Here is a 26,524-nt window from a genome sequence, read left to right as displayed (position 1 = left end):
GTTCTTGTTATCTATTTTATACATATTAGTGTATACATGTCAATTCCAATCTCCCAATTCATCACACCACCCCCCCACCCCTCCCCCACTTCCCCCCTTGTTGTCCATACGTTTGTTCTCTACATCTGTGTCTCTATTTCTGCCTTGCAAACCGGTTCGTCTGTACCATTCTTCTAAATTCCACATATATGCATTAATATACGATATTTGTTTTTCTCTTTCTGACTTACTTCACTCTGTATGACACTCTCTAGGTCCACCCATGTCTCTACAAATGACCCAATTTCGTTCCTTTTTATGGCTGAGTAATATTCTATTGTATATATGTACAACATCTTCTTCCATTCACCTGTCAGTGGGCATTTAGGTTGCTTCCATGACCTGGCTATTGTAAATAGTGCTGCAATGAACATTGGGGTGCAAGTGTCTTTTTGAATTATGGTTTTCTCTGGGTATATGCCCAGTAGTGGGATTCCTGGGTCATATGGTAATTCTATTTTTCATTTCTGAAGGAACCCCCGTATTGTTCTCCATAGTGGCTGTACCAATTTACATTCCCACCAACAGTGCAAGAGGGTTCCCTTTTCTCCATACTCTCTCCAGCATTTGTTGTTTGTAGATTGTCTGAAGATGCCCATTCTACCTGGTGTGAGGTGATACCTCATTGTAGTTTTGATTTGCATTTCCTAATAATTAGTGATGTTAAGTAGCTTTTCTTGTGCCTCTTGGCCATCTGTATGTCTTCTTTGGAGAAATGTCTGTTTAGGTCTTCTGCCCATTTTTTGATTGCATTGTTTGTTTTTTTAATATTGAGCTACATGAGCTGTTTATATATTTTGGAGATTAATCCTTTGTCTGTTGATTCATTTGCAGATATTTTTTCCCATCTGAGGGTTGTCTTTTCGTCTTCTTTATAGTTTCCTTTGCTGTGCAAAAGCTTTTAAGTTTCATTAGGTCCCACTTGTTTATTTTTGTTTTTATTTCCATTACTCTGGGGGTGGGTCAAAAAAGATCTTCCTGTGATTTATGTCACAGAGTGTTCTTCCTATGTTTTCCTCTAAGAGTTTTATAGTGTCCAGTCTTACATTTGTGTCTTTAATCTATTTTGAGTTTATTTTTGTGTATGGTGTTAGGGAGTGTTCTAATATCATTCTTTTACATGTAGCTGTCCAGTTTTCCCAGCACCACTTACAGAAGAGACTGTCTTTTCTCCATTGTATATCCTTGCCTCCTTTGTCATAGATTAGTTGACCATAGGTGTGTGGGTTTATCTCTGGGCTTTCTATCCTGTTCCATTGATCTGTATTTCTGTTTTTGTGCCAGTACCATATTGTCTTGATTACTGTAGCTTTGTTATATAGTCTAAAGTCAGGGAGTCTGATTCCTCCAGCTCCGTTTTTTTCCCTCAAGATTGCTTTGGCTTTTGTTTGTTGGAAGATTTTTAATCACAGTTTCAATTTCAGTGCTTGTGATTGGTCTGTTCATATTTTCTATTTCTTCCTGGTTCAGTCTCGGCAGGTTGTGCATTTCCAAGAATTTGTCCATTTCTTCCAGGTTGTCCATTTTATTAGCATAGAGTTGCTTGTAGTAATCTCTCATGATCCTTTGTATTTCTTCAGTGTCAGTTGTTACTTCTCCTTTTTCATTTCTAATTCTATTGATTTGAGTCTTCTCCCTTTTTTTCTTGATGAGTCTGGCTAATGGTTTATCAATTTGTTTATCTTCTCAAAGAACCAGCTTTTAGTTTTATTGATCTTTGCTATTGTTTTCTTTGTTTCTATTTCATTTATCTCTGCTCTGATCTTTATGATTTCTTTCCTTCTATTAACTTTGGATTTTGTTTGTTCTTCTTTCTCTAGTTCCTTTAGGTGTAAGGTTAGATTGTTTATTTGAGATTTTTCTTCTTTCTTGAGGTAGGATTGTATTGCTATAAACTTCCCTCTTAGAACTGCTTTTGCTGCATCCCATAGGTTTTGGATCATCATGTTTTCATTGTCATTTGTCTCTAGGTAGTTTTTGATTTCCTCTTTGATTTCTTCAGTGATCTCTTGGTTATTTAGTAACGTATCATTTAGCCTCTGTGTGTTTGTGTTTTTTACATTTTTTTCCCTGTAATTTATTTCTAATCTCATAGCATTGTGGTTGGAAAAGATGCTTGATATGATTTTGATTTTCTTAAATTTACTGAGGCTTGGTTTGTCACCCGAGATGTGATCTGTTCTGGAGAATGTTCCGTGTGCCCTTGAGAAGAAAGTGTAAGCTGCTGTTTTCGGATGAAATGTCCTATAAATATCAATTAAATCTATCTGGTCTATTGTGTAATTTAAAGCTTGTGTTTCCTTATTAATTTTCTGTCTGGATGATCTGTCCATTGGTGTAAGTGAGGTGTTAAAGTCCCCCACTATTATCGTGTTACTGTTGATTTCCTCTTTTATAGCTGTTAGCATTTTCCTTATGTATTGAGGTGCTTCTGTGTTGGGTGCATATATATTTATAATTGTTATATCTCTTCTTGGATTGATCCTTTGATTATTATGTAGTGTCCTTCCTTGTCTCTTGTAACATTCTTTATTTTAAAGTTATTTTATCTGATATGAGTATTGCTACTCCAGCTTTCTTTTGATTTTCATTTGCATGGAATATCTTTTTCCATCCCCTCACTTTCAGTCTGTATGTGTCCCTAGGTCTGAAGTTGGGTCTCTTGTAGACAACATATATATGGGTCTTGTTTTTGTATCCATTCAGCGAGCCTGTGTCTTTTGGTTGGGGCGTTTAATCCATTCACGTTTAAGGTAATTATGGATATGTACATTCCTATTACCATTTTCTCAATTGTTATGGTTTTTGTAGGTTCTTTTCTTCTCTTGTGTTTGCCACCTAGAGAAGTTCCTTTAGCATTTGTTGGAGAGCTGGTTTGGTCGTGCTGAATTCTCTTAGCTTTTGCTTGTCTGTAAAGCTTTTGATTTCTCCATTGAATCTGAATGAGAACCTTGCCAGGTAGAGTAATCTTGGTTGTGGGTTCTTCCCTTTCATCACTTTAAGTATAACATGCCACTCCCTTCTGGCTTGTAGAGTTTCTGCTGAGAAATCAGCTGTTAACCTTATGGGAGTTCCCTTGTATGGTATTTGTTGTTTTTCCCTTGTTGCTTTTAACAATTTTTCTTTGTCTTTAATTTTTGTCAGTTTGATTACTGTGTGTCTCGGCATGTTTCTCCTTGGGTTTATCCTGCCTGGGACTCTGCGCTGCCTGGATTTGGGTGGCTATTTCCTTTCCCATGTTAGGGAAGTTTTCGACTATAATCTCTTCATATATTTTCTCGGGTCCTTTCACTCTCTTCTCCTTCTGGGACCCCTATAATGGGAATGTTGTTGTGTTTAATGTTGTCCCAGAGTTCTCTTAGGCTGTCTTCATTTTTTTTCATTCTTTTTTCTTTATTCTGTTCTGTGGCAGTGAATTCCACCACTCTGTTCCAGGTCATTTATCCATTCTTCTGCCTCAGTTTTTCTGCTATTGATTCCTTCTAGTGTATTTTTCATTTCAGTTATTGGATTGTTTATCTCTGTTTGTTTGTTCTTTAATTCTTCTAGGTGTTTGTTCTTTAATTCTTCTAGGTCTTTGTTAAACATTTCTTGCATCTTCTCGATCTTTGCCTCCATTCTTTTTCCGAGGTCGTGGATCATCTTCACTATCATTATTCTGAATTCTTTTCGGGAAGGTTGCCTATCTCCACTTCATTTAGTTGTTTTTCTGGGTTTTTATCTTGTTCCTTCATCTGGTTCATAGTTCTCTGCCTTTTCATTTTGTCTATCTTTCTGTGAATGTGGTTTTCGTTCCACAGGCTGCAGTATTGTAGTTCTTTTTGCTTCTGCTGTCTGCCCTCTGGTGGTTGAGGCTTGTGCAAGCTTCCTGATGAGAGTGGGTGGAACTGGCTGTTGCTCTGGTGGGCAGAGCTCAGTAAAACTTTAATCCGCTTGTCTGCCAGATGGGTGGGCTGAGTTCCCTCCCTGTTGTTGTTTGGCCTGAGGCAACCCAGCACTGGAGCCTACAGGCTCTTTGGCAGGGCTAATGGGGGACTCTGGGAGGGCTCACGCCAAGGAGTGCTTCCCAGAACTTCTGCTGCCAGTGTCCTTGTCCCTGCAGGGTGAGCCACAGCTGCCCTCTGGCTCTGCAGGAGACCCTCCAACACTAGCAGGTAGGTCTGTTTCAGTCTCCTATGGGGTCACTGCTCCTTCCCCCTTGGTTCTCATGCACACACTACTTTGTGTGTGCCCTCCAAGAGTGGAGTCTCTGTTTCCCCCAGTCCTGGCAAAGTCCTGCAGTCAAATCCTGCTAGCCTTCAAAGTCTGATTCCTGGGAATTCCTCCTCCCATTGCCAGACCCCCAGCTTGGGAAGCCTGATGTGGGGCTCAGAACCTTCACTCCAGTAGGTGGACTTCTGTGCTATAATTGTTCTCCATTTTGTGAGTCACCCACCCAGCAGTTATGGGATTTGATTTTATTGTGATTGCGCCCCTTCTACTGTCTCACTGCAGCTTCTCCTTTGTCTTTGGATGTGAGGTATCTTTTTTGGTGAGTTCCAGTGTTTTCCTGTCGATGATTGTTCAGCAGTCAGTTGTGATTCTGGTGCTCTCACAAGAGGGAGTGAGCACACGTCCTTCTACTCCGCCATCTTGAACCAATCTCCAGTGTCTACATTTTTGATATATTAATTGTGGTGGTCACTTTATCCATAGTTTACTGATCTATGACCACTAAACTACGCACTAAAAGGAAATTACTTTATCTAGCTAAGCCAAAAAAGATTATTTTACATTTAGTTTGTAATGTCACTTAGGATTCTTCCTAAAGGCTTGTGAACCTTCGCCTTCTTTTAATAAGGCTTCATAATAAGGTCCCCTGAGAGTGAAATCATCTGAGCAGAATGTGCCTGTGTCTTAAAATCTGATAAACATCACTTCATGGTATTTAGGAGATTAAAAGAGACTTAAAACATGTAAATGTTACTTTCAGGTTATTACAGCCAAGGAAGCCTGTGGCCCAGCTATCCAAACAGCTTAGCTTCAGCAAGTTGTTGTGAGCAGTGGGTTAGCCAAATTGGTTAGCCCACTTTAAGACTGACTATACTGTCTTTTGAGTTGACTTTTAACTTATGATATAGAATATAATTGTTTCATCTCTGAGGCACATTTATGTGTCCCTTTGCCCCAACACTAATTCATCATCTGCTTTATAGTAATTCCACTCAGATGTCACCATCAAGTACACTGGAGGCTACTAAATGATGTGATTTCCTTATCAGTGACATTAGTTTATATCTCCTTATTAAGATACCCATTAAATTCATACTGGGAGAGATAACATGAACACTAATGCACTTTACATCTTCCATCAGTGCTTTTTTATTTATTTCTATAAAGGAGTTATTAATATCTGAATTTAAGAGTACAAGTGAATGCAAAGCTTTTAGTAATGGTCCATGATCTTTTACTCTGGTAAGATGTGGAAGATGTGAAAAGCAAAGACATTCATTATTATGTTGTCATTTTTATTCTCTCTCCCTCTCTAAAACATAGCCATGAAAATATACATAATACCATTTATTTTAAAAGTTAGTTAATATCTTACTTGCATATAATCTCCTTCTAATTTTAATTTGGAGCTCAGAATATATACAGAATTTTGTGTGCCTTTTGAATATGATGGCCAAAAAGTATAATTGAATGTACTGTACTAGGCTCTGGTGGGTGAGGGGTTATACAAGAAGATGCCCCTATGAAAATTAGTCCACGTGTATATAAAATATAACTATTCTGATGAATTCCCCACCAAACTGCCTTAACCAAGAGAGATATTCAGTAAATATCTCTCCGTTTCCATTCATCAGCATATGCATTTGAGACAATTGGCAAAGTTGCTAATGTGACTTTCCATTTGAGGAATCCATAAACTACTGCCTTCAGGGCCTATGGCAGCAACATGGTACCCTTTGTTTTGCTTTGGGTTTTTGCTATTACTGCTTTTTCAAAACTGGTAATATGAAGTAAATAATACCAAGAAGTGGCACTTTGGCAAATCTGTTAGCACATACACTTCTATTCGTCTTACTGTCAACATCATTACCTTCCACCTTTGGTCCTCACTCTTAGTGTGTTTTTTTTTTTTTTTTTTTTTTTAATAAATTTATTTATTTATTTATATTTATTTTTGGCTGTGTTGGGTCTTCGTTTCTGTGCGAGGGCTTTCTCCAGTTGCGGCAAGCGGGGGCCACTCTTCATCGCAGTGCGCGGGCCTCTCACCATCGCGACCTCCCTTGTTGCGGAGCACAGGCTCCAGACGCGCAGGCTCAGTAGTTGTGGCTCACGGGCCTAGTTGGTCCGTGGCATGTGGGATCTTCCCAGACCAGGGCTCGAACCCGCGTCCCCTGCATTGGCAGGCAGATTCTTAACCACTGCGCCACCAGGGAAGCCTCTTAGTGTGTTATTATCCCAGGTGCAGAAAGAGAAAGTTAGGCAGTGGCAGCCTTTTTAGTTTGCTACTTGTATCAAACTTTCTCTACTGTGAGTAAAACACAATGTCTTAGACTCACTGTATTTAATTTTATATTAACATTCTCTTCCCCCCCCAAATAATCACATGGTTCAATACTAGTACCCACATTTACTAGAGCTGCATTAGTTTGGATTTAACAAGAAGCAGACTTCAAGGGGGGATTAGATGGACAAACGATTCATTGAAAGAGGGAGTGGAGGAAGGTGGGAAGAGCCTTCAGACTGCAATGCAGATATGATACTTGTAGAAGGAGAGAGGGAAGGAAGGAGAACTAAGTAGGAAGATTCTTGGACTGCAACTCAGTTCTAAGAAAGGTTCATCCAGGTTGATGGGAAATCTTCAAGCCAAAGTTACCCATTGGAGGAGTCGCACGTTTCACCGAAGTGGGCCTACCTCAGCAGCATTGCTGTGCACAGTCATTGGCTGGGAGCAGCCTGTAGGAAGTTTGGCATGAATGCAGTGAGGGTCCAGAGGTGCAGCAGCTGGAGCCATCAGCCTGCACGTATATACCCTGCTGCAGAAGATCTAAGGGACACATTTTATGGCTTCCATACCAGTTCATGACTTCAGATAAATTTAGCACCTACTGCCAATACAGGGTTATTGTAAAGGTTAAATAATGTATTTTAAAACCTTGGAACATGATAATAATAAATGTTAGCTCTTTTTCTGCCTCCCCACCCTCCACTTCTAATAGAATGTGATAATTTTCTAACTTACTTTACTTAGAAGAATATCATTAGGGTAGAAAATGTGCCAAGGTTGTCTATAGCAGTGCTACTCAAAGTGTGTTCTCCAGACCAGCACGTTACCAGTCTGCAGCAAAAGTAAGGAACTTGTACCAAATGTAAGTCAGCTATGTCAATAAACACACTACTTAGTCCAGGTGCAATTTTTTTTTCATATCAAGACAATGAAAGAAGCACTGTGTTTAGTTATATTCCAGCACAAGCTCCTTATTTAATGCATATTGGCACTTTGAGTAGCATTGGGGTTTAGTCAGATATAAGAAGCAAAATATAATACTCTTTTAAAAATCAGATTTTCTTTTTCACTCTATATGCGACTTCATTATATATATTTCTGCTTGTCTGCTACAGAGGAAACCACTCAAAGCTGGGCATTGGCAATTCATGTTACTTATGTCAGTGGCAGCCAATGGCACCGTTAGCATTTGTCAGCTTCAGGGCCTGTGACCAAATGTCAAAAGTAGGCAGGTTTGTCACTGTCATATTTCTAGGCCCTTTTTCCCAACTCGTTTACCAGCAAATATTCATGACCTTCCACCACCTGCCAGAGACCATGTGCCTGCTGACGCCCGGTGTCCTCACGCTGCTGTGTTACAGCCTTGCGAGCCCCCAAGTTTGATGCGCCACCAAAATCTGCTTTCCCACACAGTTCCAGGGAACTGAAAGTCCCATTCCCTCAGTAATACAAAGGTGACTTTACCTCCTAGTTACATATTTGCAATTTAAAATTTGAGCCTCTTACTGGAATGATATAAGACACATTTCTGAACTGTGGATGCACTACCTTAATCCATGAGCTGTAATCTTTCTTTAGTTCTGTTAACCATATATACCAGAAATACTTGTCATCACACATCTGTAAAGCTGCTGACCTCTGCCCTAAAGTGGGTGTTGAATTTTCCCACAACCTTTTACTTTGGTAACCTTCTGCCATGGACTGACCGTGGGCATGGAGACATGAATCCAGGAAGCCAATCAGACCTGTTCCTTGTATGTTTAAGGATTTAAAGTATTGGCTGTATATTGTTTTTAATTGCAGGCATCCTTTGATATTTGAAACTAATTAGATGGAGGCTTGGTGTATTTTTTTCCTATGTATTCCCAGATCTTTGATGGTTTGTTAACATGATGTAGTAGACTTGGAATATCTACTTTTGCCTTCAGACTTTGGAAAACTAAAGTGCATGTTTCATAAAATTAAAGTGTCCCAAGAGTCAGTTAATATAAAGCAATATTTTACCAAGGTCATAAGTGATTTAATATGAAAGATCATATTTTATTGTAACCATAACAGACTTAACAAAACCTAGGCAGACAAATTGCTGGTTTAGAAATGATCTGAACTTATTTTTCCCAAAAAAACAAAACCCACGAGATTGTGTATATAAGGCAACAGGCATTATTTCATTGATCCCCAAGGTTGTGGATCTAGCAGCAACTATTATAGTGTGCTTTGTTTTTATTATTGCTCTGTTTAGTTAGTCATCCAAATTCTAGCCATTTCTGTTTATAGCAAGATATAGCATATAGCCCAGGCAGCACAGCTAGTCATACCTTTTTATTGATGTAATTTGACTTATTTTGGTTCCTTTCCTAGTGTCTAACATTTTGTGAAGCCCTGACATAAATTATTGGCTTGTATAACCCACTGGATCACCTTCACCCAGAGATTTGCTGCCTATGCAGTTCCTTAATTTTCAAGTGTGCGAGATTTATTTTTCCTTAGTGAGTCCTAATGTTTCTGCATGCACATGCACACATGCTTGTGAGTGTGTGTGGGTACATAGGAATGCCAGTGAGAAAGTCAAACATATTCTTGGTTAATTCCTGCATGAGATTCTGGAGAAATCTTTAAACTTACAGATACTGGTTGCTGTGTTCTCAAGTTGACTTGATTGTGAACAATATGGTGGTATTTTTAAATTTTTGTTCCAGTTTTGCTTATTTTTCCAAGGAATTCTGACTAATCAGGACTCTACACTTCATCTCCTCAGTGAATACTTAATGACTGCATAGCTGACCAGTTGATATTCCCTAAGCCAATGTAAATGCGTAAGATACTCTTACAAGTGTTGTGTATCAGACAAGGCACTTCAGTCCTCATGAGACCCTATAAGATAGAAGGAATTGTCTCCACTTTAAAAATGAGGACTTTGTAGCTCAGAAAACTTAAACACCTTACCCAAAGTCATACAGTTTATAAATGAAGGATCGGGATACTTTATCAGAAGACCTTTATGTACATTATTTTATTTGATCCTTATAACAGTCCTGGAGGTGGACAGAATAAATTCTTTTCTATGCTGTTGAGTACGTGGTCACTACAGTGGACCTGGTTCAGTCCAGTACTGTCCTCTGAACTCTGATATTACTTGGCATTTGTTTAAAGTTTATAGGCCAGTAATGGCATTGGTCACACCATTTTAGTGCCCCTGTGGTTTCCCAGTGGATAGTTTTTGTTAAGTGATTCTCTGTTGTCTCCAAGGTAGAGTCCCTGCTCAGATACTTGGTGTTCATGTAAGCACTCTTATAATGAAAAAACAACGGGGTGGGTCGGGGGGTAAGCCTTGCAAATCTGTTCTTGTCAACCACCTGCTTAAAACCTTCAAATAGTTTCCACAGGCTACCTTCCCACAACCCTTCCCCCTCAAAAACAAAAATGAAAGGACACTTTAGCATGCCAAAGGCTTCACATGATCTGTCTTCTTCCTCCCTTTTCAGCCTCACCTTCTGCTGCCACTTACCCCAAAACCCCAGCTACTGGCCCTTTATGCCAGGAAAGCTGAACTGCTTCACTGAGGTGAGGCCCACCTTCCACTTTTGGTTTTTTACCCCCTTTTACCCCCTTTGCCTGATATCTCCTCCTGTCATCCATGTGCTAAACTTCCATTCAGTCTCCACTGTACAGCTCTGCAGTCTTGTCTTCTATGAAGCCTTTCTTTACCCTCCTGAACAGAGTTGTTGTTCATCATCTGTTCTCTCTGCAGAACTTAAAAAAAAAAAAAAGAAAGAAAAACTCAGTTGGGAATTCCCTGGCAGTCCAGTGGTTAGGACTCCCCGGGTTCCATCCCTGGTCGGGGAACTAAGATCTCACAAGCCACACAGCACGGCCAAAAAAAAAAAAAAAAAAAAACCTCAGTCAAATATATCAATATTTTTACATTTCTGTTGTTATATATTGTGTGTGTCTCCCCTACTAGACTAATAAACTCTTTAAGGATGAGAGACCAAAGCTTACTCATCCCTTTATCCTAACACAGTGCCCAGCACGAAAAATGGACTCAGGAAAGGTTTGTACCTAGAAGACAAAAAGAATCATGACCTTCCTCTGTGGATTAAGGACTAAGAATTCAACACTGAAAGGAAGAACTTGCCATTTAAAAGGAGAGGGGGGTACACATTTGTATCAAATGAAATTACTGTCTTCACTTATAAATGTGCTGGGCTTGGCATGTGTCTAGGAAGATAATGCAGGGCTTTGAGAAGTGGAGTTAGATTTAAGAGAAATTATGCAGTGAGTGAGCATTTTCCCCAAAACTATTCCTTTGGTAATAAGTTGTTATAAGTTATTGAGTACCTTTTTCTCTTCTAGTTAAACAGAGAGCTGACAAATGTTTTCAAAGTGTTATCAGCATTTTCTAATAGTTTGTCTTTCACTGACACTTTTATTTAATTACTTCAGATGTAGTAGTAAATTACTGCCCTTGTGTGTAGTTCAACTAGTGGCAATATTAGGCAGATTGTTACCAACTCACCAGGATGTGTGACATGATGCCATTTGAAACTCTGAAAATAGAGGGGAAGGGATTGTGTCTTTAGATAACTCAGCCGTGGAGTTCTGGACCATTAATACTGTTTTTAGTTTTATAAAAATTGTACATGCTGTTAAAGAGTCAAATAGTTCCATAAGGTTTATTATGAAAAATAGTATTTCTCCTTGTTCCCCAAAGGCAACCACTTTTCTATAATTTTAACAGATTCTCTTAGTATTTGCCTCCAGATAACTAAATAACCTGACAGTATTGATGCTTCTTGGGTTTTGTTTTAGGATTACCAGTGATTCCTTCAGTGAAGGAGGAGAATTTAGCTCCCTTTCACCACCTCTTTACTGCAGCTATATTCCATTCTACCAATATAGGTTAGTATTTAAATTACCAGTTCTATGTAAATTTCCCTCATAGATAAGAATGCAGTATACTATGATTACTTTTTTCCTACCTAATATTTTTTGGTTTCTTTGAAGTTTATGATTCTCTTATTTTTACTCTGATTAGTTTTCAATATGCTTATAGCTAATTCTACCCCAAATTCTCCACCAGTTATCTAAATCTCCTTTCAAAATGTTCAGACATATCAGATGTACAATCTGTTACTTGTCAGGTATTCAGTCAATTTAATCTTTGGAAGAAATCTCTCCTGAAGCCTTCTGACATGCTCCAGTCTCTATGCCTTTACTATAATCCTAGGGATTCCCATCACTTCTCTTATGTTGAAATCCATTTCTCAAATGGATTCCATGTCTTCCTCTTTCTCAGTGTACTCTCTTGTTTTGTTGGCAAATATCCTCCTATAGCTTCCTGAGAAGAGGTAAATTTTAGTGACTTTGTAAATATAAAAATATCTTTATTCTTTTTTGGCTGGGTATGGAATTAGGCTGGAAAAAAATATCTATATATATATGTATATAGATATAGATTTTTTTAAAGAATTTTCAAGTCATTGCTCCATTATGTTTTAACTTCTGGTGTTACTTTTGAGAAACCTAAAGATATTTGATTCCCCTTTTTTTGAATGTGATCTATTTACTTATTTTGTTTTGCTTTGCTTTGTTTTCTTTCTGGAAATTTGTAAGAACTCCTCAGTGTTTTAAAATTTCAGACTGATGGGCCTTTGAGTTTATTTTTATCCATTGTGCTAGGTACTCAGTGGATCCTTTTAGTCTGAAAATTCATGTCATTAAGTTCTGGGAAATTTCTTTGAATTATTTCATTGATGATTTCTTCTTTATTTTCTCTTCTCTTTCTAGGCTACATTATATTTAGGTGTTTGATCTCCCATACTGATCCTCTAATGTTCTTATCTCTTTTCTCCTGTTTTTCATCTCTTTGTCTTTTTCTTCTAACTCCTCAGAGATTCCCTTAACTTTATGTCTTGCCCTTCTATTTTTTGTTTTTCATATTTCACTTTCATATTTTAAATTGTTAAGAACTCTTTTTCTCTGAATAGCGTCATGTGTGTAGTATCTTCTTTTATCCATCTGAGCATATTAATGGTTTTTAAAATTTTTTTTAAATTTTTATTTATTTATTTATGGCTGTGTTGGGTCTTCGTTTCTGTGCGAGGGCCTTCTCTAGTTGCGGCAAGCGGGGGCCACTCTTCGTCGTGGTGCGTGGGCCTCTCACTAGTGCAGCCTCTCTTGTTGCGGAGCACAGGCTCTAGACGCGCAGGCTCAGCAATTGTGGCTCACGGGCCCAGTCGCTCCGTGGCATGTGGGATCCTCCCAGACCAGGGCTCAAACCCATGTCCCCCGCATTGGCAGGCAGATTCTCAGCTGCTGCGCCACCAGGGAAGCCCCTAAAATTGTTATTCTTGTTTCTGTTTTTGGTTTGATCTTGATACTATCATTTGCCTTAGAGGCTTTTCTTAAGTTTGGTGATACTTGATTGCATATTTCTTTTTAAGAGGAGAGGACTAGAAAACATTGGAAGCTCTTCATATGTGGATAGAGGTTGTTAACTGTGGGGTTCACTGTAGGGTAATTTGGCTCCGCTCTTTTCATTGGGGAACACACCTGATGTCATTCTACTTAGGTCCTTCCTCTTGGGCTTGTCTAGGATCTCTCAGTTACCCACCGTGGAGTATTTGCCTGTGTTCTGGAAGCAGAGTGGAGGGGAAGAGGACTGGAGGTCACAGCGTTTATTATGCATACATTCATTTAATCACCTTGTTTTCAGTACAGTGCCTTTGCCCTTAATTGTGTTGATGTTTCCCTCTCCAAAGAATAAAATTCTAGTTTATTTGCCAAGGTGTAAGAGTGGTTGTTGCCTGACTCTGTGGAGTTGGGAGGAGATCTGGAAATATAATTGTCTTACAGATTTTCAACTAGTCTTCCTGGTTTGTTTCTTTTTTTGAATTGAGATGTAAGTGACATACAACACTATATCAGTTTCAGGTGCATAACATAATGATGCACTGTTTGTATACACTGCAAAATGATCACCCAGTTTTCTGTTCTTTAATTCCAGTTTTACTGCCACTTTAAAAAGTACTTGGGGGTCACCAATTCCTGAGCCTTATGGTTGTTACTGAATTATAGCTCACATCACCTCTCAACCCCCCTCTTCTGGCTTAGAATTCAACTTTTTAAAGTCAGCTTAGTTACCACTCATCCATCTGCTTTTCAGCTTCCAAAATTTTGTTGCTATTATAACCTTTCCTATTCTCTCTCTTTGTTGTATTTACATATAAGCACGATACATACAGTGGATAATAATTTAAAACATTACTGTCTTCTCATTAGAAACAATGGAATCATAAAGATAGAAAACCCCATTACTGACATGTTATTGGAGTTTTGGGAGGTTGCAAAAGTAAATGTACCGGGTGGTGCAGTGGTTAAGAATCCGCCTGCCAATGCAGGGGACATGGGTTCGAGCCCTGATCCAGGAAGATCCCACATGCCACGGAGCAACTAAGCCCATGCACCACAACTACTGAACCTGCACTCTAGAGCCCACGAGCCACAACTACTGAGCCCAAGTGCCACAACTACTGAAACCCGCGTGCCCTAGAGCCCGTGCTCCGCAACAAGAGAAGCCACCGCAATGAGAAGCCTGCGCACCACAGCAAAGAGTAGCCCCCACTCGACACACCTAGAGAAAGCCCACGCACAGCAACGGAGACCCAACGCAACCAAAAATAAATAAATAAATAAAAATTAAAAAAAAAAAAGTAAATGTGTATGTTTCAATCTTCCATCTTAACCCACAAGTCCCCAAAAGAAGTTTTTAAATGAAGGAAGGTTTTTTAAAGGTATAAGAAACCAGTGAACTTTAAAATATTCTTTTTATTTTAACCAAATTCAGCCTGATTTTGTTACATTTCCAACAGTAGGAGAATGAGATCCAAATACAGCTAGTGAATGTCTCAAAGCCACAACCAGGCTTTTTGACTGTTTGTCTTTTCCTGTCAAGAATTAAAATCCAGAGAGTCACAAAACCTAGAGATCAGAGACATTTCCTCTAATTTCCAACATTTTTCTGCAGTATTCCTAAGAGATACTCCTTGTGCTCCTTAAAACTATTTGATGAGGAATGTATTACCTTCTGAGACAGTTCATAAATTTATTTTGTGAAAATAGGGAGGGAAGTAGATTAGAAAGTTGGCTCTGTCACTCTGTAATGTTTATCCATAATATCCATGTTATAAAAACAGTATCCTGGGAACAGCGTTATTTGATATTCATGGCTTTAAATCAGATAGACTAGAGTTTTATTGGTTTTATCAGTTGTGTAACCTTTAGGAATTGCTTAACACTCTGAACCTGTATCATCATCTGTGAAGCAAAGATTAAATACAGTCGGCCCACCTCGTCCACGAGTTTGGCATCCGTGGATACGGTGGGCCCATGTAGGGACTTGAGCAACTTTGGATTTTGGTATCTGCAGGGTTCCTGGAAACAATACCCCACTGATACCAAGGGACATCTGTAATACCTTGAGGGTTTATAAACTTTAAATAAGATACAGTATTAAAGGATATGGCAAAGAGCTTGGCACATAGAAGCTGAACACTAAATGATATCCATTTTTCTTCTTACTGGTTCAATGAGGGAAAGCTTTTCAGTGTATAACATTTGGACTATACCTGAAGAGAGGGTAAGATTTTGATAGATAAGCCAGAGATGGAGACCTTCCTGGAAGGATGGACCTTCCAGACTGAAGGAATAGCATGACAAAGCCATAGCTGTATCAAAGAATCAAGATCTGAGGCTTATTTAAGGAATGGCAAGTATTTTTAGGTGTTTGGATTGTAGAGTACATGAAAGGCTACAGCATAATGTGAGTGAGGCTAGGAAGGTTTTGACATAGGACACACCTCAGCAAGAAAATTAAAAAGCTGGTGTTCTCACATATTGCAGCACTGAGTGAGACACAGACAAAGCAAGGATTCATTGGGAAATCAAGGCTCCCTTCTCTGTTAAAGATTACTTAACATGGCTTTTTAACGACCTGATAGAGATCAAAATTGTAATGGAAGTTATTGATAATCCTGGAAAAATGTATGTTACATATGTAGTTACTCTAAACAACTCAAGAACGTAAGTAAAGGGTATGTCCAAGAGAAGAAGATTGCTATCTTCATATTTCAAAGGCTGTCAGGGGAAGAAGGAGTAAAATTAAACCTTGCTGATGGATTAGATTAATACAAATAGGTAGGAATCAGAAAGAGGGAGTTCTTAGTTCATATGAGAAATAATATCTTTTATCAGAACTACCCAACAATGAAATGGAAAGCTTGGGATGAATTAAGTATCTAGTCATTAGAGGTGTACATACTAAAGCTAGATGATTGTCAAAGATGCCGTAGAAAATGGGACTGTTCTTTGAAAAGGTAAAAGCAAGTGTCTTCTAAGGTTATGCTCTACTCCATATGGTTCTGTGCCTGACCAGGGCTCTTACATTATCTAGGTGTAAACCTTGTATCAAGCTTTGCCCACAACAAGCTATTCCACAAACTAGAACCTTGAGGACTGTTACAGATACCCTGAGGCAGTGCCGTCCTTTAGTCAACTGTTTAAACTGCTTCAGAGAGTTCCAGTAGCCCTCACTAGAGCAGGCTCCTGACGGTGCCTTAACCAGGGACTTCTCCACAGTTCTGTTGAACACAGTGGGACAGTCTCACCCAAGTGAAGCCTTTGGTGCTGCTCAGTGGACCTCAAGGACATCCTCGCCCGAGCAAGAGCCTCCAGACTCTTGAGACAGTGCTTTCATCCCCTTGCAAACCCCTAGTAGCTATAAAACGCTTTCCTTCTCTTTGTGTTAACTGAAACTTGAGCCCCTTCCATCGGAGACTTGTTTTTTGACACTCCACAAGAGCAAGAAGGTGATAAAGAGGGAGGGAGGGATGGGTAGTTTGTACATTTCTCCAGACCATTACTTTTCCCTCCTTGTGTAAAACCATCATTCCTTCTTTGGAGCTGTTTAACTGTTCAACTCTCCATCACACCTAATCCTGAACATCTGATATGCTGGTTACTTCTTTGGGGCACTCAGAACTTGGAAGCTTGCTTATGGTCTTCCTTTCTAGGCCGCTGCTCATATAATAACCATGTTTTACCCTAATCTCATCCCGTCTTTCCCATACCAAACTGTGTGCTGTTTCCCATGTTCTCTCTTGCTTCTGTGCTTTTATGCACACAGTTTCCTCTATTTGGAATACTGTTTCCCTACTCTTTCACCTAATAAAATCCAGCTTGCACTGTGTGGCCATATAGGTTATTACTTCCTTATCACTTCCTTTCCAAACATACTTGTCTCCCCTAGACTTGGTTAGGCGTCCTTCCTCTGTGTTCCTATAATTTTCTCTAATGTGATATTTATTATTCTTCAACATATTTATGTTTCTGATTTTTAAATGTCTTTTCCATTATATTATTATTACCCGGAAAGCAGGAGCTGCCTCTTCTTTATTTTATAACTCCAACCCATGGCCTAGCGCATAGAAGGTGTTCAGTATCTATTGGCAGAATGCATACATGATTCCATCTGGTTGTCTTCTTTGTGCCTATACAAGACTGAAGGTGGAACAAAAAGGAGTAGACTAGGTCTTATTACTGTAGCTAGTTTATATCTAGCTCAAATTCTGTTTGGAATGTATATATTCATACAAGTTAGATAAATAAATACACACACACTGATGGACTTAGGTTCAGAACGTAATTCTGCCCTTTACCTCCTGTTGTTTTACGCTTTCTTCCTGATAACCCTACACTGTCACCCCACTTTTCTGTTTCTGCCAATTTTCCCATCCCCTTACTTCAGCCCTTTGGCATTTCTTATCTTCAGAATGTTGTGAATATGTCACTTACCTTGGATGTTTTCTTTTTGGTGAGTCCTGTCTTTTAAGGGTATAGAACAGCGGTCCCCAACCTTTTTGGTACCAGGGACCGGTTTCATGGAAGACAGTTTTTCCGCAGGTGGGGCAGGGCGGAGGGAAATGGTTCAGGCAGTAATGCAAGCAATGGTTCAGGTGGTAATGCGAGCGATGGGGAGTGATGGGGAGCAGCAGGTGAAGCTTCACTCACTCACCCGCTACTCATCTCGGGCTGTGCGGCCCGGTTCCTAACAGGCTGCGGACCGATACCAGGGGTTGGGGACCCCTGTTATAGAATGTTACATATAAGACATGTCTGATTCAGTTGAGACCAAAAATAACAACATATAGCCTTCACTAAAGGAAGTTAGGAGAAAAACTAGTAATGAATGAAGCAGAAAAATAAGGTACAGCATTAATGGTTAAGTGTAAAAAAACAGTATTGTTCTTAGGAATAGCTGTTGAGGAAAGGGGATGAGAACTAACAACTGTAAGATACTTATAACTCACAGACTGTGTTGAGAGTTTTACATACATTATTTTATTTATTCCATACAATAACTCTGAAGCAGATGTTGTTACATGTATTATGTGGATGAGGAACCAGAGGTTCAGAGGGGTTAAGTGACTTGCTCAAGGTCACAAAGGTGTTAACTTGCAAACCTGGAATTCCAACCCAAGACCTTTTCACTTTTTAGTTCCTCTCCATTACCACTTCATATATATTAAATTGGCTTTTTATTAGATTATTTTTGATTTAAGAATTTTGGAAGTTAGCTAGGTAGTTAATGTGAAAGTGGCAGTTTGAAGATAGAAGATCATGTGGTTTAATAACCTTGGAATAGTCCTTGGAACAGCCAATTGGTTTGATGGGGTGGTTTTGTGTCATAACCTGTTCAAAGATTATTAACTAATAGTGCCAGAGAGCAATATTTAAATAGCAAATGGAGCTCTCATTTACCAAATCTCTTGATGGAAATTTTAACACAATCTAAAATTTGTGCTGATTTTTTTTTGTATCTTTTTTTTGGGACAGTTGTCCAAAATTGTTCATGCCTGCTTAGATGATTAACACACTATATAAACTTTATTTTCAATGCACTTTGTCCAGAAGAAAATTGTATTCACACTCTATTGTGAGAAATTAAATAAAATGATTCCTTGGCCAATCTGCTCCTCTTCCCCTCGACACCCCCCCCCCACACACACACACACATACATATACACATACATTCATCTAATGCACTTACCTGCCTGTGAGTTTCACTTAGATTCTTTCCTCCATCTCCACTGATTTGCCTTTCTTCCTACTATTTACTGCCCAGTTTGGCTCAGCTCATTTTTGTCAGATTATGGCTTAGGTCCCAACACTTCAAGAAAGTTTTTCCCATGGAGATTTCTCCGTAAATCAAATAAGCAAATTTGGATTTCACCCCTGCAGTCTGCAACTCAATTCCCCCCAAAAGTTTATTAATTACCATGCACCTGGCATAATGTTAGTTGGCAGGCATTTAATGATAAATAAAATAGATCTGTGCTATTAACATAGTCTTATTGTAGGTATTGTGTAAGGTGTATGGGAGCAAATTATTTACTCTTTCTGTATCTCAGTTTCTTCATCTATAATATGGGGACAATAATAGTACCTGCTTTGTTACAGTTCTTACGATGATGATTGCATGAGTTAGTATTTGTATAGTACTTAAGACAGGGCCTAGCATATAGAAAATGCTATAGAATTGTTTTTATTTACCAAAACAAAAGTGAACATTGCAATACTTTATCTAGTTCTAAAAAATCCTATTGGTATCTACTAGTATCATAATAAATTTATAGATTAGTTTATAGAAAAATGTCATTTTTTAGTAACAAATCTTCCTATCCAAGAACAGGGTGAATTTCCACTTATTAAGATCTTCTTTTGCGTCCCTTAATAGGATATTAAGGTTTTCATCATATGGATCTCACCATTTGGTTATTTTTGTTTCTAGGTATTTTATCTTTGTTGCTGTTTAAACTAGCACCATGTAATAGTCTGATTCAATATTATTTATATAAAGGAAGACTACTGATTTTTGTTTTTAAATTTTCTACTGAATTTGTGATGAATCTTCAGTTGGTTTGCTTGGATTTTCTAAATGTGTAATCATATCATCTCTAAAAATGGATCATTTTACCTCTTTTTCCCCAATTTTTATAGCTCTTAACTCTTTCTCTTATCTAATTTGTATTAATTAACTATGGTAGTAGTGAATAGCCTTATTTTATTTATATTGTAATTTTTGACTTATGACCATTATACTTGAAAAAGATTATTATATACAACCTGGTGTGCTTTCCCAGTTTGATAAACAAGGTCACTTAATGCTGTGCTTTGCTTTAACAACCAAAGATTTCATCCTGTTCTGAACTAGTTATTCATGTATTTTTTAGTTTTTCAGTGTGTCTTCCATAAACTTGAACATCCACATTTGGCTCTTAGCCTGACAGGATCTTGCAAAATATTTTAGAGAACCATAGTCTCTGGAGAATAAAAGTTCAGACTCCTCAAAATAAAGTTAGGGATAATTCTTCAGTGTCTCAGACGCCTTCCCCTTGAGCGCTTAAAGTATGTCCCAGCACGTGTTTAATGTTCAAAATATTATTTGCTATCTAAAACCTCTGTGTCCTTGTGTAGAGCTATCCCTTTGTGCCTGACACATAGTAGATACACAGAAATGTTACCTGTTCGTCAAGGAACTGCTCAGGCCACATTCTCCCCACGAATTCGCTCCAAGTATCTTCAAGTAAAAGGTAGATGTAATCTTTTCCACCTGTATTAGTGTTCTGTTGCTGCATAATAAATTACCACAAATTTAGCAGCTTAAACAACATGCATTTTTTAACCTCACAGTTCTGCAGGTCAGAAGTCTGAGTGGGCTCATCCGGTCTCTGCTCAGGGGCCGACAAGGCCAAAATCAAGGTGTTGCTCAGGCTGGGCTCTGATCTGGAGACTCTTGGGAATAATCCACTTCCAAACTCATTGAAAGTGTTGGCAGAATCCAGTTCCTTGCAACTGTAGGTCTGAGCAGGCTTTACTGGCTTTCTGCTCCTAGAGGCCTCCTGCATTCCTTCTCACATGGTCCCCCCATCCTCTGACCAATAATGTCCTATCAAGCACTTCTCACAGTGCAAATCTCTCAGAACATTCTCTTCTGCTTCTAGCCAGAGAAAACTCTCTGCTTTCAAAGGCTCGTGTGATTAGATTAGGCCTACCCAGATAATATCCCTTTGCCATAAATATAAAATAATCAGGGGAGTAACACTGGGGCTAAGGGTCATAGAGGCCATCTTAAAATTCTGCCTATTGTCCCACCCTTCAGACTCTCATTGAAAGTTGTACTTTCCTTCTAGATTCACTTAGTTATCATTCATTTACGAGGTAACTGCCTCAGAGTGGCATCCATGGCTGAGTCACTTTATGACACTCTTATCATACCTTGCACACCTTCCCTGTAGTAGATATTCAGTACGTATCCAATGAATTAATTATACTTTTTGTTAAATGAATCGTGAGATGAAAAGATGAGCAGAGTTATTCCAGACCAGATTGTAAGAACATCTGTCCAATTGGAAGGGCAGTGTGCACTTGACAGTTCATTGCCATTTGGGAGGGGTTTTTTTTGTTTATTTTGCTTCTCCTTTTTTGAGGCTACATTTATTTATGATCAACCAGAGAGACTAAACAATGGATGCATGGGCTTGGACTCTAATGCAATTCAAGTGAGGTCAGAAGAATTCCACACACACACAAAAAACCTTAAAAGGCATGAAGTAGATATTACAGTAAAGTTAATATTTGAAGGGGAAAAAATCATTTGTAAGAGAAAAAAGCACTCTGGAAAACTGTGTTCCATTTAGGGCACCTCATTACCAGATTATTTAAGGTAAACTGGAGGGAGTTCAGAGACATAAAGAATGATGAAGAGGCTGTAGGGATTAATACAAGCAAAGATTTTAAACAACTAAATATGTGTAGCTTAACTGAACAACAGCTGAGTAGAGATGTAACTGTTGTCAAATGTCTGATATCAAGAGAAGGAACGTGTTTCTCTGAAGAGTTGAGAGTCCCTTTCTAAGTATTAGAATTAAATGAGAAATGAGAAAACAATCTTTTCTATCCAACTTGTAAACAGTATTTAGACTGTGTGTTGGGATGTGAAGTGTCAGAGTTGAATTCAAATCCCAGCTCCTCTACCTGCTCCCTGCGAAAATTCAGACAACTCCTTTAACCTCTTTCACTTTGTCATGTGTAGAGTGGGAATTACACGACCTACCTCATGGGGTTATTACGAAGATTAAATGAAGCAGTAAACAGTGAGGTTCCGTGCCTGGCACGGGTTGCAAGTCGAGAAGAATGGTAAATGCTATTGGTATTACCATTATCATCTTCGTTCTTAAGTGGTTAAGAGTTCGAAGTGCTAGAGTCAGACAAAGCTGGGGTGCAAATTCAAGCTCTACAGTCTATTAACTCTATCTCTAAGTCTCAGTTTCTTCAACCATATGAGCGTAATAGTGAGAACTAATGAAATAATACAATCTGAAATACTTATCGTAATGCTTGGCACATTATTCAGTAAATATATTAGCAGCTGTAGCATTATTTTAATTATCATTAACACAATCAGCATTCAACCTAGAACCTGGCCAAAGTACTAGTATATATTCAAATTATTTCCAGATTTCCCCTACTGTAAACAATGCCGTATACGTATCTCTTTTTTCATTATAATCACGTGTGTGTGCATGCGTGCGCACACGCACACACACACACACACACACACACACAGAGTTCAGTAATTATTTGTTGAATTGAATTTGGTCGTTTCTACCAATAATCATGTCAGATATTTGTGGTCACTGTGCATTGCTAGGGAGATGCCAGAATGGGCTTCTATACTCCTTGTGTAATCAAATTTATGACAACAGATTTAAGTGCTTTTTTCATTCCAATAAAACTCTGACACTTAGATTTACCTGAGTTTCTATGAAAGAATCCCTGCTCTTATAATGGAATTTTCATTTTTGTCTTTTTCACACATAAGAACTCCCTGTGGCTCCTCTTTACAAATAGGATTGTGTTGTGTAGTAAACAGAATCTACTCTGGCTAGATAAAGCAGAAATGGCATTAGTTTAGAGGGTTTCCAATTAGAAGATATTAAGATTAATCAGATAATCAGAGTATATTAATCAGATGTATTCATCAGTGATAGCTCACAGAAAGTACAGGATAGCCCAAAGAAGAGCTACAGATGGCAAAAAAAAAAAAAAAAAAAAGCCACATGAAAGGATGCTAAATATTATTAGTCATTAGGGAAATGCAAATTAAAACTATAATGAGACACTACTACATACTTAATAGAATGGCTAGAATTTTTAAAACTGACAGTATCAAGTCCTGGCAATGATGCAGAGCAGCTAACACACTCATCCATTGCTGGTGGGAATGCAAGCTTGTGTAGCCATTTAAAGACAGTTTGGCATTTTAAAAATAAAGTTAAACATATATCTACCATTCAACCCGGAATTTCCACCCCTAGGTATTGTTTCCAAGAGAAATAAAAAATACAAGTCCAAACAAAAACCTGTGCCTAAATGTTTATAACACCTTAATTCATAATAGCCCAAACATGAGACAATCCAAATGTCTAGCAACCAGCATACGGATAAACAATTTGTGGTATATCCATACAATGGAATACTACTCAGCAATAAAAAGGAGCATATACTCATACATGGAACAACATGAATGAATCTCAAAAACATAAAAAAGGCAGGCACTAGAGGCTAAATATTCTATGATTCCATTTGTAAGATATTCTAGAAAACTGTCTCTGCCCTATTAGACTGTGATCTCCTTGATCTGATACAGCTTTTAACAACAAGATTGCATCAAAGTCGGTGAACTGGAAGTAGAAATGGCTAAATTTGATCAGTTTAGGGAGCCAGTTTTAGCTCGCAAGGGAATCAGGAATCCAGATTTGGCCAAAGGTCAATATAAGGTAGCCTGGGGTAAATCAGAGTGCACAGGACTGTTAACAGGAGGGCAGGGAGCCAAGGTGGAGCCTGCTGGACCTGACATCATGAATATCTGCTCTAATGGATCCTACACAAGTTTGTCCACTCACACAGCCTTCAGCCTCCAGAGAATGTAACCTTTCTTTGATGATCACTAGTTAAAGCTGATTGCAGTTGCTATCGAGGGTCTAATTTACCTGCCTTTGACAAATTTCCAGTTGTACTTTGCTTGTCCATTTGTAGTATGCTTTACTGATCCTCTTCAGCAACTCAAGAATCGGCAGTGACAGAGGCCACACTTACAGACCAGGGTGACCCTGGAGTTGCATCAGTTTATTAGTGCTTCTAGTTATTTTCTGGCAAACGTAAGAATCTGAAGCAAAGGACCATCTTAATTAAAATGTTTTTAATATGACAGATTTTATAATGATAAGTTTGGCTCAAATATAACCTGTACCTCGTAAATACAACATATGCTATAAAGAAAAGAGCCTGCAGTTAGAACTCACAAACTTAGATTCTGGTCCCTGGACTCCACCTCTTCACCCTTGGCTAGGCCACTTAGCCTCTCACTTACCTTCCAGGGTGAATGGAGCAGGTGGGCCAATACTCTCAAAAGTGCCACTCAGCTCTAACTTGAATCCTGTGATTCTAAGAGTAGTTGATAGGATGATTGGGAGGAGGAATGGAAGAAACTTTTCCTTTCTTAGACTTAAGAGCTTTTAGACTTGACTCTTAGACTTTTCAGACCTCAGAATGTCAGGCTTCAGCTGTGTCCAGTGTTTACATCATAACATCGATTTTGGAAAAAAACTGGCAAGGTTTATAGATGAGGATGGAAAAGTACTTAGGTTGTTCTTGCAACTAGAAGCCCATAATCAGGTTTTTATCCTTTCCTTAGAGGTATATATTGCAAGACTCACTGTAAGAAACAATATTGTTACTCATATTAAATATTCAGGTAGCTTTTCCACATCTTTGAAAGAGTTGTATTTTCTTCTAGGAAGGAAGATTTTATTTTTGACATGGTGGTGCCCTTTTTTTAAGCTCTTAATCTAGTTTTTTTTTATGTCAGTGAAACCTTAGCATTTAAAAATGAATTGAAATATTGGTAACTAGTCCTATAGAGATTTTTGACTACATAAGCCAGAATTCTAAAGTTAAGTCTTTGATGTATATGTGCATTTTTAATTTCTTATTTTTTCAATTCCTCTCGACCAGTTCTTTTTGTAGTCAAATTCATTGTAATCCCATCACGAAAGTGTTGATCTTGTAGTAAACGTTGTTGAAGCATTGTATTAATGCACATTCCCTCACGGTAACAGACGCTTTGTATCAAACCTATCATGCAGCTCAGCTCAAGTCCCATATGGAACTAATAAGCCACGCAATAAGTGGCCTTGTGTAGATGAATATGGCTTGGAAGGGTGAGAGAGAGAGAGAGAGAGAGAGAGTGTGTGTGTGTGTACGCGTGTGCGCATGTGTTATCTAAACTGAACTTCTCCTGCCAAAACCTAAATGATAAAATGATTCTTGAGCCCCCAGAGTCTTTACCAGCCTGGAAAAATTGGGTGTTTGAAAAATAAAAATAAAATTGAGCACTTTGATATTAAATATTAGGCCTTAGCTCAATAGGAGGATGCTCACTGAGTACAAGAACTCAGCATTTATTTCTCAAAAGTACAATCACACTTTATTTTAAAATATGATTTCCAGAGCTGCAACTGGTCTTAACCTAGCCAGCGGAGCACCATTAATCAAGCTGTATGAACTAGTTAATTTCAATTACAAGAGCTCTAACATCGTAGTTGATCTGTCTATATATAGTGATTTGAGATGAAACCAGCATGTGGCTTTGGAAAAATACTGTATTTTTATACAAAAAGGTGGTGTGGGAGAAGAAAACAAAGAAGATAATGAATGGAATTGACATGGTTATAGTGTCTGTTGAGGGCTGAATGTATTCATTGCTCTGGTTTTCTTTCCTTTTTTTTTTTTTTTTTTTTGTTCCAGTAACCATAAAGCTAGATCTTCCTGGTTATTTTAGTATAGGGATTTTCTTCTGCTAGTAGACAATAGCACTTGTTCATTTTTCTGGGGAAACCACTGAACATTGCTTCTCCCTACTTCCCATCTAATTTATCATCTATGTGTAGTTTTCACCTACTAGCCTACTGTAGAGTTGCACAGAAATTTAATTGCTCCCATGGAGTTCTAAACCAATCAGAGTAAAGCTGAAATTCAAGCTAATTGAAACCAAAATTCCACTTAAAACTGCTTAGACTCTTTGGGTGGTGGTGCAGTAGGAAGTTGTTACAAAAGGTGTTTATTTCAGAGACTAATCTGTGGCAGTTAGACAGACCCAAAGCAACATTTTATTTGCCTGCATTTCTTGGCATCTGCCTTCCCCAGTAAGAATTGAGAGCAGAAGGAGCTGCATTTAGGGAACTGTGGGATTTATTGGTAGTAGTTGGGAAGGGCAGGTTTTGATGGAATGTTGGAGAAAGATTTCTTAGAGAAAAGAGTACTTTTAGTCTTTTAACCTATCCTTCACAGCTGCTCCTGGAGTTGTTTTCCCCATTCACTTTCCTGCTTAAAACCCTGTAGTAGATTCTTACTGCTGTCAAGGAAGATAAATCCGAATTCTTGAGCTAAGTGCTCTAGGCCCTCAGTAGTTTTAATGAATACTCTCTAATCAGGCCTCAGAAGTTTCTATTCTCTATAAAAATCCTGATTGAACTCTTACAACAATTTTATGAGACAAATATTGTTGGTCCTGTTTTATAGGCAAGGCACAGATTGGTTCTGTACCTTGTTCAAGGTTACATTATATGGTGAGAACAGACTATGAGTCCAGCCAGTCACTCAGAAGACAGAGAGCTGATTCGCAGTGCCTAGCCTAGTGGACACTAAATAAATATTTGTCGTATGAATAGGATGTGTAGGAACTTAGTAAATGTAGCTCTTTCTCTCCTTTCCCTATCCTTGTTCTTTCTTTCCCCCTTGGCCTCACTCCTCCTTTAACTTCTTGTTTTTACTAATACCTTACCAGGGAGCTAACTTGTTAAAGAA

The 26,524-nt window shown here is 38.5% G+C and overlaps 1 protein-coding gene and 1 long non-coding RNA gene across 7 annotated transcripts in view; one reads left to right on the top strand and one right to left on the bottom strand.

Moving 5' to 3' along the window:
* Positions 1 to 26,524, top strand: part of UVRAG (UV radiation resistance associated) — a 316,651-nt gene that overhangs the window by 250,455 nt on the left and 39,672 nt on the right. The gene's annotated exons all lie outside the window — the stretch shown is intronic.
* LOC309668269 overlaps positions 1 to 26,524 on the bottom strand; it is an 80,061-nt gene that overhangs the window by 17,831 nt on the left and 35,706 nt on the right. The window contains exon 3 of the long non-coding RNA XR_014268175.1: positions 20,119 to 20,226. This is a non-coding gene — a long non-coding RNA (uncharacterized lncRNA). The remainder of the gene's footprint in view (positions 1 to 20,118; positions 20,227 to 26,524) is intronic.

This window comes from Balaenoptera physalus (assembly GCF_965194825.1).
Source record: "Balaenoptera physalus genome assembly, chromosome: 10".
In the NCBI taxonomy this organism is placed as follows: domain Eukaryota; kingdom Metazoa; phylum Chordata; class Mammalia; order Artiodactyla; family Balaenopteridae; genus Balaenoptera; species Balaenoptera physalus.
This window is presented reverse-complemented; position numbering and strand designations above follow the sequence as displayed.